General features: G+C 52.1%; 8 non-coding genes and 18 pseudogenes across 8 annotated transcripts; all 26 read left to right on the forward strand.

Annotated features, from left to right (window-relative positions):
- Window positions 1-205: 205 nt before the first annotated feature.
- On the forward strand, window positions 206-323 carry LOC148925009 (5S ribosomal RNA; annotated as a pseudogene).
- Window positions 324-717: 394 nt separating this feature from the next.
- LOC148925010 (5S ribosomal RNA) lies at window positions 718-823 on the forward strand (annotated as a pseudogene).
- A 394-nt stretch (window positions 824-1,217) lies between these two features.
- LOC148925011 (5S ribosomal RNA) lies at window positions 1,218-1,323 on the forward strand (annotated as a pseudogene).
- A 393-nt stretch (window positions 1,324-1,716) lies between these two features.
- LOC148925012 (5S ribosomal RNA) lies at window positions 1,717-1,835 on the forward strand. The gene has a single exon (XR_016131449.1). It is a non-coding gene; the product is annotated as a 5S ribosomal RNA (ribosomal RNA).
- A 393-nt stretch (window positions 1,836-2,228) lies between these two features.
- Window positions 2,229-2,334, forward strand: LOC148925013 (5S ribosomal RNA; annotated as a pseudogene).
- Window positions 2,335-2,726: 392 nt separating this feature from the next.
- LOC148925014 (5S ribosomal RNA) lies at window positions 2,727-2,845 on the forward strand. Its single transcript, XR_016131388.1, has one exon. It is a non-coding gene; the product is annotated as a 5S ribosomal RNA (ribosomal RNA).
- A 394-nt stretch (window positions 2,846-3,239) lies between these two features.
- Window positions 3,240-3,345, forward strand: LOC148925015 (5S ribosomal RNA; annotated as a pseudogene).
- Window positions 3,346-3,737: 392 nt separating this feature from the next.
- LOC148925016 (5S ribosomal RNA) lies at window positions 3,738-3,856 on the forward strand. Its single transcript, XR_016131060.1, has one exon. It is a non-coding gene; the product is annotated as a 5S ribosomal RNA (ribosomal RNA).
- A 395-nt stretch (window positions 3,857-4,251) lies between these two features.
- LOC148925017 (5S ribosomal RNA) lies at window positions 4,252-4,357 on the forward strand (annotated as a pseudogene).
- Window positions 4,358-4,749: 392 nt separating this feature from the next.
- On the forward strand, window positions 4,750-4,868 carry LOC148925018 (5S ribosomal RNA; annotated as a pseudogene).
- A 393-nt stretch (window positions 4,869-5,261) lies between these two features.
- LOC148925019 (5S ribosomal RNA) lies at window positions 5,262-5,380 on the forward strand. The gene has a single exon (XR_016131415.1). It is a non-coding gene; the product is annotated as a 5S ribosomal RNA (ribosomal RNA).
- A 394-nt stretch (window positions 5,381-5,774) lies between these two features.
- On the forward strand, window positions 5,775-5,880 carry LOC148925020 (5S ribosomal RNA; annotated as a pseudogene).
- A 392-nt stretch (window positions 5,881-6,272) lies between these two features.
- LOC148925021 (5S ribosomal RNA) lies at window positions 6,273-6,391 on the forward strand. Its single transcript, XR_016131443.1, has one exon. It is a non-coding gene; the product is annotated as a 5S ribosomal RNA (ribosomal RNA).
- A 395-nt stretch (window positions 6,392-6,786) lies between these two features.
- Window positions 6,787-6,892, forward strand: LOC148925022 (5S ribosomal RNA; annotated as a pseudogene).
- Window positions 6,893-7,284: 392 nt separating this feature from the next.
- LOC148925023 (5S ribosomal RNA) lies at window positions 7,285-7,403 on the forward strand (annotated as a pseudogene).
- A 393-nt stretch (window positions 7,404-7,796) lies between these two features.
- Window positions 7,797-7,915, forward strand: LOC148925024 (5S ribosomal RNA). The gene has a single exon (XR_016131416.1). It is a non-coding gene; the product is annotated as a 5S ribosomal RNA (ribosomal RNA).
- A 394-nt stretch (window positions 7,916-8,309) lies between these two features.
- LOC148925025 (5S ribosomal RNA) lies at window positions 8,310-8,415 on the forward strand (annotated as a pseudogene).
- A 393-nt stretch (window positions 8,416-8,808) lies between these two features.
- On the forward strand, window positions 8,809-8,927 carry LOC148925026 (5S ribosomal RNA; annotated as a pseudogene).
- A 394-nt stretch (window positions 8,928-9,321) lies between these two features.
- LOC148925027 (5S ribosomal RNA) lies at window positions 9,322-9,427 on the forward strand (annotated as a pseudogene).
- Window positions 9,428-9,821: 394 nt separating this feature from the next.
- LOC148925028 (5S ribosomal RNA) lies at window positions 9,822-9,941 on the forward strand (annotated as a pseudogene).
- Window positions 9,942-10,319: 378 nt separating this feature from the next.
- LOC148925029 (5S ribosomal RNA) lies at window positions 10,320-10,438 on the forward strand. Its single transcript, XR_016131417.1, has one exon. It is a non-coding gene; the product is annotated as a 5S ribosomal RNA (ribosomal RNA).
- A 394-nt stretch (window positions 10,439-10,832) lies between these two features.
- LOC148925030 (5S ribosomal RNA) lies at window positions 10,833-10,938 on the forward strand (annotated as a pseudogene).
- Window positions 10,939-11,331: 393 nt separating this feature from the next.
- LOC148925031 (5S ribosomal RNA) lies at window positions 11,332-11,450 on the forward strand. Its single transcript, XR_016131591.1, has one exon. It is a non-coding gene; the product is annotated as a 5S ribosomal RNA (ribosomal RNA).
- A 384-nt stretch (window positions 11,451-11,834) lies between these two features.
- Window positions 11,835-11,940, forward strand: LOC148925032 (5S ribosomal RNA; annotated as a pseudogene).
- Window positions 11,941-12,334: 394 nt separating this feature from the next.
- Window positions 12,335-12,440, forward strand: LOC148925033 (5S ribosomal RNA; annotated as a pseudogene).
- Window positions 12,441-12,833: 393 nt separating this feature from the next.
- LOC148925034 (5S ribosomal RNA) lies at window positions 12,834-12,952 on the forward strand (annotated as a pseudogene).
- The last annotated feature ends 300 nt before the right edge of the window (window positions 12,953-13,252 follow it).

Consider the following 13,252-nt stretch of genomic DNA (forward strand, 5'->3'; position numbering starts at 1 on the left):
CGAAACGGCCTCTTTTTGCTTCTCAGAGTAGCCACGGGCTGTACCCGTAGCTCAGAACGTGGGGCTCGGCGAGAGCTTCGCGGTGATATGTTGTGGGTCCCGTAACTCCTTCCCGATCAAAAGTTATACCCGTCTGGAGGGTGGAGGATCAGAACCTGCGCACGGGAGCGTACGCTATGAAAGAATAAAGTGCGAGGCTATTGATGGGTGCGATCATACCAGCCCTAATGCACCGGATACCATCAGAACTCCGAAGTTAAGCGTGCTTGGGCGAGAGTAGTACTAGGATGGGTGACCCCTGGGAAGTCCTTGTGTTGCACCCCTTTTTTTGCGAGTGCGTTCATTTTTTTTTTTCGTTCAGTTGGTCTTGATGTGGTCCGACACTCGATTAGCTGTTGTCGAGTACGAGGACAAAAAGTACAACAAACTCCACGAGCCGGTGACGAGCGAGTCCCACAATCTTAAACGTGCCGACAAACAGTAGCTGTGAACTAAAAGTGTCCGAAATGGCTCGAAACGGCCTCTTTTTGCTTCCCGCAGTAGCCACGGGCCGTACACGTAGCTCAGAACGTGGGGCTCGGCGAGAGCTTCGCGGTGATATGCTGTGGGTCCCGTAACTCCTTCCCGATCAAAAGTTATGCCTGTGTGAAGGGTGGGGGATCAGAACCTGCGCACGGGAGCGTACGCTATGAAAGAATAAAGTGCGAGGCTATTGATGGGTGCGATCATACCAGCACTAATGCACCGGATCCCTTCAGAACTCCGAGGTTAAGAGTGCTTGGGCGAGAGTAGTACTAGGACGGGTGACCCCCTGTTGCACCCCTTTTTTTGCGAGTGCGTTCATTTTTTTTTTCCGTTCAGTTGGTCTTGATGTGGTCCGACACTCGATTAGCTGTTGTCGAGTACGAGGACAAAAAGTACGACAATCTCCACGAGCCGGTGACGAGCGGGTCCCACAATCTTAAACGTGCCGAAAAACAGTAGCTGCGAACTAAAAGTGTCCGAAATTGCTCGAAACGGCCTCTTTTTGCTTCCCGGAGTAGCCACGGGCTATACCCGTAGCTCAGCACGTGTGACTCGGCAAGAGCTTCGCGGTGATATGCTGTGGGTCCCGTAACTCCTTCCCGATCAAAAGTTATACCCGTCTGGAGGGTGGGTGATCAGAACCTGCGCACGGGAGCGTACGCTATGAAAGAATAAAGTGCGGGGCTATTGATGGGTGCAATCATACCAGCACTAATGCACCGGATCCCATCAGAGCTCCGTAGTTAAGCGTGCTTGGGCGAGAGTAGTACTAGGATGGGTGACCCCCTGTTGCACCCCTTTTTTTGCGAGTGCGTTCATTTTTTTTTCCGTTCAGTTGGTCTTGATGTGGTCCGACACTCGATTAGTGGTTGTCGAGTACGAGGACAAAAAGTACGACAATCTCCACGAGCCGGTGACGAGCGGGTCCCACAATCTTAAACGTGCCGAAAAACAGTAGCTGCGAACTAAAAGTGTTCGAAATGGCTCGAAACGGCCTCTTTTTGCTTCCCAGAGTAGCCACGGGCTGTACCCGTAGCTCAGAACGTGGGGCTCGGCGAGAGCTTCGCGGTGATATGCTGTGGGTCCCGTAACTCCTTCCCGATCAAAAGTTATACCCGTCTGGAGGGTGGGGGATCAGAACCTGCGCACGGGAGCGTACGCTATGAAAGAATAAAGTGCGAGGCTATTGATGGGTGCGATCATACCAGCCCTAATGCACCGGATCCCATTAGAACTTCGAAGTTAAGCGTGCTTGGGCGAGAGTAGTACTAGGATGGGTGACCCCCTGGGAAGTCCTTGTGTTGCACCCCTTTTTTTGCGAGTGCGTTCATTTTTTTTTCCGTTCAGTTGGTCTTGATGTGGTCCGACACTCGATTAGCTGTTGTCGAGTACGAGGACAAAAAGTACGACAAACTCCACGAGCCGGTGACGAGCGAGTCCCACAATCTTAAACGTGCCGAAAAACAGTAGCTGCGAACTAAAAGTGTCCGAAATGGCTCGAAACGGCCTCTTTTTGCTTCCCGGAGTAGCCATGGGCTGTACACGTGGCTCAGAACGTGGGGCTCGGCGAGAGCTTCGCGGTGATATGCTGTGGGTCCCGTAACTCCTTCCGGATCAAAAGTTATGCCTGTGTGAAGGGTGGGGGATCAGAACCTGCGCACGGGAGCGTACGCTATGAAAGAATAAAGTGCGAGGCTATTGTTGGGTGCGATCATACCAGCACTAATGCACCGGATCCCATCAGAGCTCCGAAGTTAAGCGTGCTTGGGCGAGAGTAGTACTAGGATGGGTGACCCCTTGTTGCACCCCTTTTTTTGCGAGTGCGTTCATTTTTTTTCCGTTCAGTTGGTCTTGATGTGGTCCGACACTCGATTAGTGGTTGTCGAGTACGAGGACAAAAAGTACGACAAACTCCACGAGCCGGTGACGAGCGAGTCCCACAATCTTAAACGTGCCGAAAAACAGTAGCTGCGAACTAAAAGTGTCCGAAATGGCTCGAAACGGCCTCTTTTTGCTTCCCGGAGTAGCCATGGGCTGTACACGTGGCTCAGAACGTGGGGCTCGGCGAGAGCTTCGCGGTGATATGCTGTGGGTCCCGTAACTCCTTCCGGATCAAAAGTTATGCCTGTGTGAAGGGTGGGGGATCAGAACCTGCGCACGGGAGCGTACGCTATGAAAGAATAAAGTGCGAGGCTATTGTTGGGTGCGATCATACCAGCACTAATGCACCGGATCCCATCAGAACTCCGAGGTTAAGCGTGCTTGGGCGAGAGTAGTGCTAGGATGGGTGACCTCCTGGGAAGTCCTTGTGTTGCACCCCTTTTTTTGCGAGTGCGTTCATTTTTTTTTTCCGTTCAGTTGGTCTTGATGTGGTCCGACACTCGATTAGCTGTTGTCGAGTACGAGGACAAAAAGTACGACAATCTCCACAAGCCGGTGACGAGCGGGTCCCACAATCTTAAACGTGCCGAAAAACAGTAGCTGCGAACTAAAAGTGTCCGAAATTGCTCGAAACGTCCTCTTTTTGCTTCCCGGAGTAGCCACGAGCTATACCCGTAGCTCAGCACGTGGGACTCGGCGAGAGCTTCGCGGTGATATGCTGTGGGTCCCGTAACTCCTTCCCGATCAAAAGTTATACCCGTCTGGAGGGTGGGTGATCAGAACCTGCGCACGGGAGCGTACGCTATGAAAGAATAAAGTGCGGGGCTATTGATGGGTGCGATCATACCAGCACTAATGCACCGGATCCCATCAGAGCTCCGAAGTTAAGCGTGCTTGGGCGAGAGTAGTACTAGGATGGGTGACCCCTTGTTGCACCCCTTTTTTTGCGAGTGCGTTCATTTTTTTTCCGTTCAGTTGGTCTTGATGTGGTCCGACACTCGATTAGTGGTTGTCGAGTACGAGGACAAAAAGTACGACAAACTCCACGAGCCGGTGACGAGCGAGTCCCACAATCTTAAACGTGCCGAAAAACAGTAGCTGCGAACTAAAAGTGTCCGAAATGGCTCGAAACGGCCTCTTTTTGCTTCCCGGAGTAGCCATGGGCTGTACACGTGGCTCAGAACGTGGGGCTCGGCGAGAGCTTCGCGGTGATATGCTGTGGGTCCCGTAACTCCTTCCGGATCAAAAGTTATGCATGTGTGAAGGGTGGGGGATCAGAACCTGCGCACGGGAGCGTATGCTATGAAAGAATAAAGTGCGAGGCTATTAATGGGTGTGATCATACCAGCACTAATGCACCGGATCCCATCAGAACTTCGAAGTTAAGCGTGCTTGGGCGAGAGTAGTACTAGGATGGGTGACCCCCTGGGAAGTCCTTGTGTTGCACCCCTTTTTTTGCGAGTGCGTTCATTTTTTTTTTTCCGTTCAGTTGGTCTTGATGTGGTCCGACACTCGATTAGCTGTTGTCGAGTACGAGGACAAAAAGTACGACAATCTCCACGAGCCGGTGACGAGCGGGTCCCACAATCTTAAACGTGCCGAAAAACAGTAGCTGCGAACTAAAAGTGTCCGAAATTGCTCGAAACGGCCTCTTTTTGCTTCCCGGAGTAGCCACGGGCTATACCCGTAGCTCAGCACGTGTGACTCGGCAAGAGCTTCGCGGTGATATGCTGTGGGTCCCGTAACTCCTTCCCGATCAAAAGTTATACCCGTCTGGAGGGTGGGTGATCAGAACCTGCGCACGGGAGCGTACGCTATGAAAGAATAAAGTGCGGGGCTATTGATGGGTGCAATCATACCAGCACTAATGCACCGGATCCCATCAGAGCTCCGTAGTTAAGCGTGCTTGGGCGAGAGTAGTACTAGGATGGGTGACCCCCTGTTGCACCCCTTTTTTTGCGAGTGCGTTCATTTTTTTTCTGTTCAGTTGGTCTTGATGTGGTCCGACACTCGATTAGTGGTTGTCGAGTACGAGGACAAAAAGTACGACAATCTCCACGAGCCGGTGACGAGCGGGTCCCACAATCTTAAACGTGCCGAAAAACAGTAGCTGCGAACTAAAAGTGTTCGAAATGGCTCGAAACGGCCTCTTTTTGCTTCCCAGAGTAGCCACGGGCTGTACCCGTAGCTCAGAACGTGGGGATCGGCGAGAGCTTCGCGGTGATATGCTGTGGGTCCCGTAACTCCTTCCCGATCAAAAGTTATACCCGTCTGGAGGGTGGGGGATCAGAACCTGCGCACGGGAGCGTACGCTATGAAAGAATAAAGTGCGAGGCTATTGATGGGTACGATCATACCAGCCCTAATGCACCGGATCCCATCAGAACTTCAAAGTTAAGCGTGCTTGGGCGAGAGTAGTACTAGGATGGGTGACCCCCTGGGAAGTCCTTGTGTTGCACCCCTTTTTTTGCGAGTGCGTTCATTTTTTTTTCCGTTCAGTTGGTCTTGATGTGGTCCGACACTCGATTAGCTGTTGTCGAGTACGAGGAAAAAAAGTACGACAAACTCCACGAGCCGGTGACGAGCGAGTCCCACAATCTTAAACGTGCCGAAAAACAGTAGCTGCGAACTAAAAGTGTCCGAAATGGCTCGAAACGGCCTCTTTTTGCTTCCCGGAGTAGCCATGGGCTGTACACGTGGCTCAGAACGTGGGGCTCGGCGAGAGCTTCGCGGTGATATGCTGTGGGTCCCGTAACTCCTTCCGGATCAAAAGTTATGCCTGTGTGAAGGGTGGGGGATCAGAACCTGCGCACGGGAGCGTACGCTATGAAAGAATAAAGTGCGAGGCTATTGTTGGGTGCGATCATACCAGCACTAATGCACCGGATCCCATCAGAACTCCGAGGTTAAGCGTGCTTGGGCGAGAGTAGTGCTAGGATGGGTGACCCCCTGGGAAGTCCTTGTGTTGCACCCCTTTTTTTGCGAGTGCGTTCATTTTTTTTTTCCGTTCAGTTGGTCTTGATGTGGTCCGACACTCGATTAGCTGTTGTCGAGTACGAGGACAAAAAGTACGACAATCTCCACAAGCCGGTGACGAGCGGGTCCCACAATCTTAAACGTGCCGAAAAACAGTAGCTGCGAACTAAAAGTGTCCGAAATTGCTCGAAACGTCCTCTTTTTGCTTCCCGGAGTAGCCACGAGCTATACCCGTAGCTCAGCACGTGGGACTCGGCGAGAGCTTCGCGGTGATATGCTGTGGGTCCCGCAACTCCTTCCCGATCAAAAGTTATACCCGTCTGGAGGGTGGGTGATCAGAACCTGCGCACGGGAGCGTACGCTATGAAAGAATAAAGTGCGGGGCTATTGATGGGTGCGATCATACCAGCACTAATGCACCGGATCCCATCAGAGCTCCGAAGTTAAGCGTGCTTGGGCGAGAGTAGTACTAGGATGGGTGACCCCTTGTTGCACCCCTTTTTTTGCGAGTGCGTTCATTTTTTTTCCGTTCAGTTGGTCTTGATGTGGTCCGACACTCGATTAGTGGTTGTCGAGTACGAGGACAAAAAGTACGACAAACTCCACGAGCCGGTGACGAGCGAGTCCCACAATCTTAAACGTGCCGAAAAACAGTAGCTGCGAAATAAAAGTGTCCGAAATGGCTCGAAACGGCCTCTTTTTGCTTCCCGGAGTAGCCATGGGCTGTACACGTGGCTCAGAATGTGGGGCTCGGCGAGAGCTTCGCGGTGATATGCTGTGGGTCCCGTAACTCCTTCCGGATCAAAAGTTATGCATGTGTGAAGGGTGGGGGATCAGAACCTGCGCACGGGAGCGTATGCTATGAAAGAATAAAGTGCGAGGCTATTAATGCGTGTGATCATACCAGCACTAATGCACCGGATCCCATCAGAACTTCGAAGTTAAGCGTGCTTGGGCGAGAGTAGTACTAGGATGGGTGACCCCCTGGGAAGTCCTTGTGTTGCACCCCTTTTTTTGCGAGTGCGTTCATTTTTTTTTTTCCGTTCAGTTGGTCTTGATGTGGTCCGACACTCGATTAGCTGTTGTCGAGTACGAGGACAAAAAGTACGACAATCTCCACGAGCCGGTGACGAGCGGGTCCCACAATCTTAAACGTGCCGAAAAACAGTAGCTGCGAACTAAAAGTGTCCGAAATTGCTCGAAACGGCCTCTTTTTGCTTCCCGGAGTAGCCACGGGCTATACCCGTAGCTCAGCACGTGTGACTCGGCAAGAGCTTCGCGGTGATATGCTGTGGGTCCCGTAACTCCTTCCCGATCAAAAGTTATACCCGTCTGGAGGGTGGGTGATCAGAACCTGCGCACGGGAGCGTACGCTATGAAAGAATAAAGTGCGGGGCTATTGATGGGTGCAATCATACCAGCACTAATGCACCGGATCCCATCAGAGCTCCGTAGTTAAGCGTGCTTGGGCGAGAGTAGTACTAGGATGGGTGACCCCCTGTTGCACCCCTTTTTTTGCGAGTGCGTTCATTTTTTTTCTGTTCAGTTGGTCTTGATGTGGTCCGACACTCGATTAGTGGTTGTCGAGTACGAGGACAAAAAGTACGACAATCTCCACGAGCCGGTGACGAGCGGGTCCCACAATCTTAAACGTGCCGAAAAACAGTAGCTGCGAACTAAAAGTGTTCGAAATGGCTCGAAACGGCCTCTTTTTGCTTCCCAGAGTAGCCACGGGCTGTACCCGTAGCTCAGAACGTGGGGATCGGCGAGAGCTTCGCGGTGATATGCTGTGGGTCCCGTAACTCCTTCCCGATCAAAAGTTATACCCGTCTGGAGGGTGGGGGATCAGAACCTGCGCACGGGAGCGTACGCTATGAAAGAATAAAGTGCGAGGCTATTGATGGGTACGATCATACCAGCCCTAATGCACCGGATCCCATCAGAACTTCAAAGTTAAGCGTGCTTGGGCGAGAGTAGTACTAGGATGGGTGACCCCCTGGGAAGTCCTTGTGTTGCACCCCTTTTTTTGCGAGTGCGTTCATTTTTTTTTCCGTTCAGTTGGTCTTGATGTGGTCCGACACTCGATTAGCTGTTGTCGAGTACGAGGACAAAAAGTACGACAAACTCCACGAGCCGGTGACGAGCGAGTCCCACAATCTTAAACGTGCCGAAAAACAGTAGCTGCGAACTAAAAGTGTCCGAAATGGCTCGAAACGGCCTCTTTTTGCTTCCCGGAGTAGCCATGGGCTGTACACGTGGCTCAGAACGTGGGGCTCGGCGAGAGCTTCGCGGTGATATGCTGTGGGTCCCGTAACTCCTTCCGGATCAAAAGTTATGCCTGTGTGAAGGGTGGGGGATCAGAACCTGCGCACGGGAGCGTACGCTATGAAAGAATAAAGTGCGAGGCTATTGTTGGGTGCGATCATACCAGCACTAATGCACCGGATCCCATCAGAACTCCGAGGTTAAGCGTGCTTGGGCGAGAGTAGTGCTAGGATGGGTGACCCCCTGGGAAGTCCTTGTGTTGCACCCCTTTTTTTGCGAGTGCGTTCATTTTTTTTTTCCGTTCAGTTGGTCTTGATGTGGTCCGACACTCGATTAGCTGTTGTCGAGTACGAGGACAAAAAGTACGACAATCTCCACGAGCCGGTGACGAGCGGGTCCCACAATCTTAAATGTGCCGAAAAACAGTAGCTGCGAACTAAAAGTGTCCGAAATTGCTCGAAACGTCCTCTTTTTGCTTCCCGGAGTAGCCACGGGCTATACCCGTAGCTCAGCACGTGGGACTCGGCGAGAGCTTCGCGGTGATATGCTGTGGGTCCCGTAACTCCTTCCCGATCAAAAGTTATACCCGTCTGGAGGGTGGGTGATCAGAACCTGCGTACGGGAGCGTACGCTATGAAAGAATAAAGTGCGGGGCTATTGATGGGTGCGATCATACCAGCACTAATGCACCGGATCCCATCAGAGCTCCGAAGTTAAGCGTGCTTGGGCGAGAGTAGTACTAGGATGGGTGACCCCCTGTTGCACCCCTTTTTTTGCGAGTGCGTTCATTTTTTTTTCCGTTCAGTTGGTCTTGATGTGGTCCGACACTCGATTAGTGGTTGTCGAGTACGAGGACAAAAAGTACGACAATCTCCACGAGCCGGTGACGAGCGGGTCCCACAATTTTAAACGTGCCGAAAAACAGTAGCTGCGAACTAAAAGTGTTCGAAATGGCTCGAAACGGCCTCTTTTTGCTTCTCAGAGTAGCCACGGGCTGTACCCGTAGCTCAGAACGTGGGGCTCGGCGAGAGCTTCACGGTGATATGCTGTGGGTCCCGTAACTCCTTCCCGATCAAAAGTTATACCCGTCTGGAGGGTGGAGGATCAGAACCTGCGCACGGGAGCGTACGCTATGAAAGAATAAAGTGCGAGGCTATTGATGGGTGCGATCATACCAGCCCTAATGCACCGGATACCATCAGAACTCCGAAGTTAAGCGTGCTTGGGCGAGAGTAGTACTAGGATGGGTGACCCCCTGGGAAGTCCTTGTGTTCCACCCCTTTTTTTGCGAGTGCGTTCATTTTTTTTTTCCGTTCAGTTGGTCTTGATGTGGTCCGACACTCGATTAGCTGTTGTCGAGTACGAGGACAAAAAGTACAACAAACTCCACGAGCCGGTGACGAGCGAGTCCCACAATCTTAAACGTGCCGACAAACAGTAGCTGTGAACTAAAAGTGTCCGAAATGGCTCGAAACGGCCTCTTTTTGCTTCCCGCAGTAGCCACGGGCTGTACACGTAGCTCAGAACGTGGGGCTCGGCGAGAGCTTCGCGGTGATATGCTGTGGGTCCCGTAACTCCTTCCCGATCAAAAGTTATGCCTGTGTGAAGGGTGGGGGATCAGAACCTGCGCACGGGAGCGTACGCTATGAAAGAATAAAGTGCGAGGCTATTGATGGGTGCGATCATACCAGCACTAATGCACCGGATCCCTTCAGAACTCCGAGGTTAAGAGTGCTTGGGCGAGAGTAGTACTAGGACGGGTGACCCCCTGTTGCACCCCTTTTTTTGCGAGTGCGTTCATTTTTTTTTTCCGTTCAGTTGGTCTTGATGTGGTCCGACACTCGATTAGCTGTTGTCGAGTACGAGGACAAAAAGTACGACAATCTCCACGAGCCGGTGACGAGCGGGTCCCACAATCTTAAACGTGCCGAAAAACAGTAGCTGCGAACTAAAAGTGTTCGAAATGGCTCGAAACGGCCTCTTTTTGCTTCCCAGAGTAGCCACGGGCTGTACCCGTAGCTCAGAACGTGGGGCTCGGCGAGAGCTTCGCGGTGATATGCTGTGGGTCCCGTAACTCCTTCCCGATCAAAAGTTATACCCGTCTGGAGGGTGGGGGATCAGAACCTGCGCACGGGAGCGTACGCTATGAAAGAATAAAGTGCGAGGCTATTGATGGGTGCGAACATACCAGCACTAATGCACCGGATCCCATCAGAGCTCCGAAGTTAAGCGTGCTTGGGCGAGAGTAGTACTAGGATGGGTGACCCCTTGTTGCACCCCTTTTTTTGCGAGTGCGTTCATTTTTTTTCCGTTCAGTTGGTCTTGATGTGGTCCGACACTCGATTAGTGGTTGTCGAGTACGAGGACAAAAAGTACGACAAACTCCACGAGCCGGTGACGAGCGAGTCCCACAATCTTAAACGTGCCGAAAAACAGTAGCTGCGAACTAAAAGTGTCCGAAATGGCTCGAAACGGCCTCTTTTTGCTTCCCGGAGTAACCATGGGCTGTACACGTGGCTCAGAACGTGGGGCTCGGCGAGAGCTTCGCGGTGATATGCTGTGGGTCCCGTAACTCCTTCCGGATCAAAAGTTATGCCTGTGTGAAGGGTGGGGGATCAGAACCTGCGCACGGGAGCGTACGCTATGAAAGAATAAAGTGCGAGGCTATTGTTGGGTGCGATCATACCAGCACTAATGCACCGGATCCCATCAGAACTCCGAGGTTAAGCGTGCTTGGGCGAGAGTAGTGCTAGGATGGGTGACCCCCTGGGAAGTCCTTGTGTTGCACCCCTTTTTTTGCGAGTGCGTTCATTTTTTTTTTCCGTTCAGTTGGTCTTGATGTGGTCCGACACTCGATTAGCTGTTGTCGAGTACGAGGACAAAAAGTACGACAATCTCCACAAGCCGGTGACGAGCGGGTCCCACAATCTTAAACGTGCCGAAAAACAGTAGCTGCGAACTAAAAGTGTCCGAAATTGCTCGAAACGTCCTCTTTTTGCTTCCCGGAGTAGCCACGGGCTATACCCGTAGCTCAGCACGTGGGACTCGGCGAGAGCTTCGCGGTGATATGCTGTGGGTCCCGTAACTCCTTCCCGATCAAAAGTTATACCCGTCTGGAGGGTGGGTGATCAGAACCTGCGTACGGGAGCGTACGCTATGAAAGAATAAAGTGCGGGGCTATTGATGGGTGTGATCATACCAGCACTAATGCACCGGATCCCATCAGAGCTCCGAAGTTAAGCGTGCTTGGGCGAGAGTAGTACTAGGATGGGTGACCCCCTGTTGCACCCCTTTTTTTGCGAGTGCGTTCATTTTTTTTTCCGTTCAGTTGGTCTTGATGTGGTCCGACACTCGATTAGTGGTTGTCGAGTACGAGGACAAAAAGTACGACAATCTCCACGAGCCGGTGACGAGGGGGTCCCACAATTTTAAACGTGCCGAAAAACAGTAGCTGCGAACTAAAAGTGTTCGAAATGGCTCGAAACGGCCTCTTTTTGCTTCTCAGAGTAGCCACGGGCTGTACCCGTAGCTCAGAACGTGGGGCTCGGCGAGAGCTTCGCGGTGATATGCTGTGGGTCCCGTAACTCCTTCCCGATCAAAAGTTATACCCGTCTGGAGGGTGGGGGATCAGAACCTGCGCACGGGAGCGTACGCTATGAAAGAATAAAGTGCGAGGCTATTGATGGGTGCGATCATACCAGCCCTAATGCACCGGATACCATCAGAACTCCGAAGTTAAGCGTGCTTGGGCGAGAGTAGTACTAGGATGGGTGACCCCCTGGGAAGTCCTTGTGTTGCACCCCTTTTTTTGCGAGTGCGTTCATTTTTTTTTTTCGTTCAGTTGGTCTTGATGTGGTCCGACACTCGATTAGCTGTTGTCGAGTACGAGGACAAAAAGTACAACAAACTCCACGAGCCGGTGACGAGCGAGTCCCACAATCTTAAACGTGCCGAAAAACAGTAGCTGCGAACTAAAAGTGTCCGAAATGGCCTCTTTTTGCTTCCCGGAGTAGCCACGGGCTGTACACGTAGCTCAGAACGTGGGGCTCGGCGAGAGCTTCGCGGTGATATGCTGTGGGTCCCGTAACTCCTTCCGGATCAAAAGTTATGCCTGTGTGAAGGGTGGGGGATCAGAACCTGCGCACGGGAGCGTACGCTATGAAAGAATAAAGTGCGAGGCTATTGATGGGTGCGATCATACCAGCACTAATGCACCGGATCCCTTCAGAACTCCGAGGTTAAGAGTGCTTGGGCGAGAGTAGTACTAGGACGGGTGACCCCCTGTTGCACCCCTTTTTTTGCGAGTGCGTTCATTTTTTTTTTCCGTTCAGTTGGTCTTGATGTGGTCCGACACTCGATTAGCTGTTGTCGAGTACGAGGACAAAAAGTACGACAATCTCCACGAGCCGGTGACGAGCGGGTCCCACAATCTTAAACGTGCCGAAAAACAGTAGCTGCGAACTAAAAGTGTCCGAAATTGCTCGAAACGGCCTCTTTTTGCTTCCCGGAGTAGCCACGGGCTATACCCGTAGCTCAGCACGTGTGACTCGGCAAGAGCTTCGCGGTGATATGCTGTGGGTCCCGTAACTCCTTCCCGATCAAAAGTTATACCCGTCTGGAGGGTGGGTGATCAGAACCTGCGCACGGGAGCGTACGCTATGAAAGAATAAAGTGCGGGGCTATTGATGGGTGCAATCATACCAGCACTAATGCACCGGATCCCATCAGAGCTCCGTAGTTAAGCGTGCTTGGGCGAGAGTAGTACTAGGATGGGTGACCCCCTGTTGCACCCCTTTTTTTGCGAGTGCGTTCATTTTTTTTTCCGTTCAGTTGGTCTTGATGTGGTCCGACACTCGATTAGTGGTTGTCGAGTACGAGGACAAAAAGTACGACAATCTCCACGAGCCGGTGACGAGCGGGTCCCACAATCTTAAACGTGCCGAAAAACAGTAGCTGCGAACTAAAAGTGTTCGAAATGGCTCGAAACGGCCTCTTTTTGCTTCCCAGAGTAGCCACGGGCTGTACCCGTAGCTCAGAACGTGGGGATCGGCGAGAGCTTCGCGGTGATATGCTGTGGGTCCCGTAACTCCTTCCCGATCAAAAGTTATACCCGTCTGGAGGGTGGGGGATCAGAACCTGCGCACGGGAGCGTACGCTATGAAAGAATAAAGTGCGAGGCTATTGATGGGTACGATCATACCAGCCCTAATGCACCGGATCCCATCAGAACTTCAAAGTTAAGCGTGCTTGGGCGAGAGTAGTACTAGGATGGGTGACCCCCTGGGAAGTCCTTGTGTTGCACCCCTTTTTTTGCGAGTGCGTTCATTTTTTTTTCCGTTCAGTTGGTCTTGATGTGGTCCGACACTCGATTAGCTGTTGTCGAGTACGAGGACAAAAAGTACAACAAACTCCACGAGCCGGTGACGAGCGAGTCCCACAATCTTAAACGTGCCGAAAAACAGTAGCTGCGAACTAAAAGTGTCCGAAATGGCCTCTTTTTGCTTCCCGGAGTAGCCACGGGCTGTACACGTAGCTCAGAACGTGGGGCTCGGCGAGAGCTTCGCGGTGATATGCTGTGGGTCCCGTAACTCCTTCCGGATCAAAA

Source organism: Salvia hispanica, chromosome 5 (assembly GCF_029641045.1).
Source record: "Salvia hispanica isolate PSC_SH4W2 chromosome 5, Shi_PSC_v1, whole genome shotgun sequence".
Classification (NCBI taxonomy): domain Eukaryota; kingdom Viridiplantae; phylum Streptophyta; class Magnoliopsida; order Lamiales; family Lamiaceae; genus Salvia; species Salvia hispanica.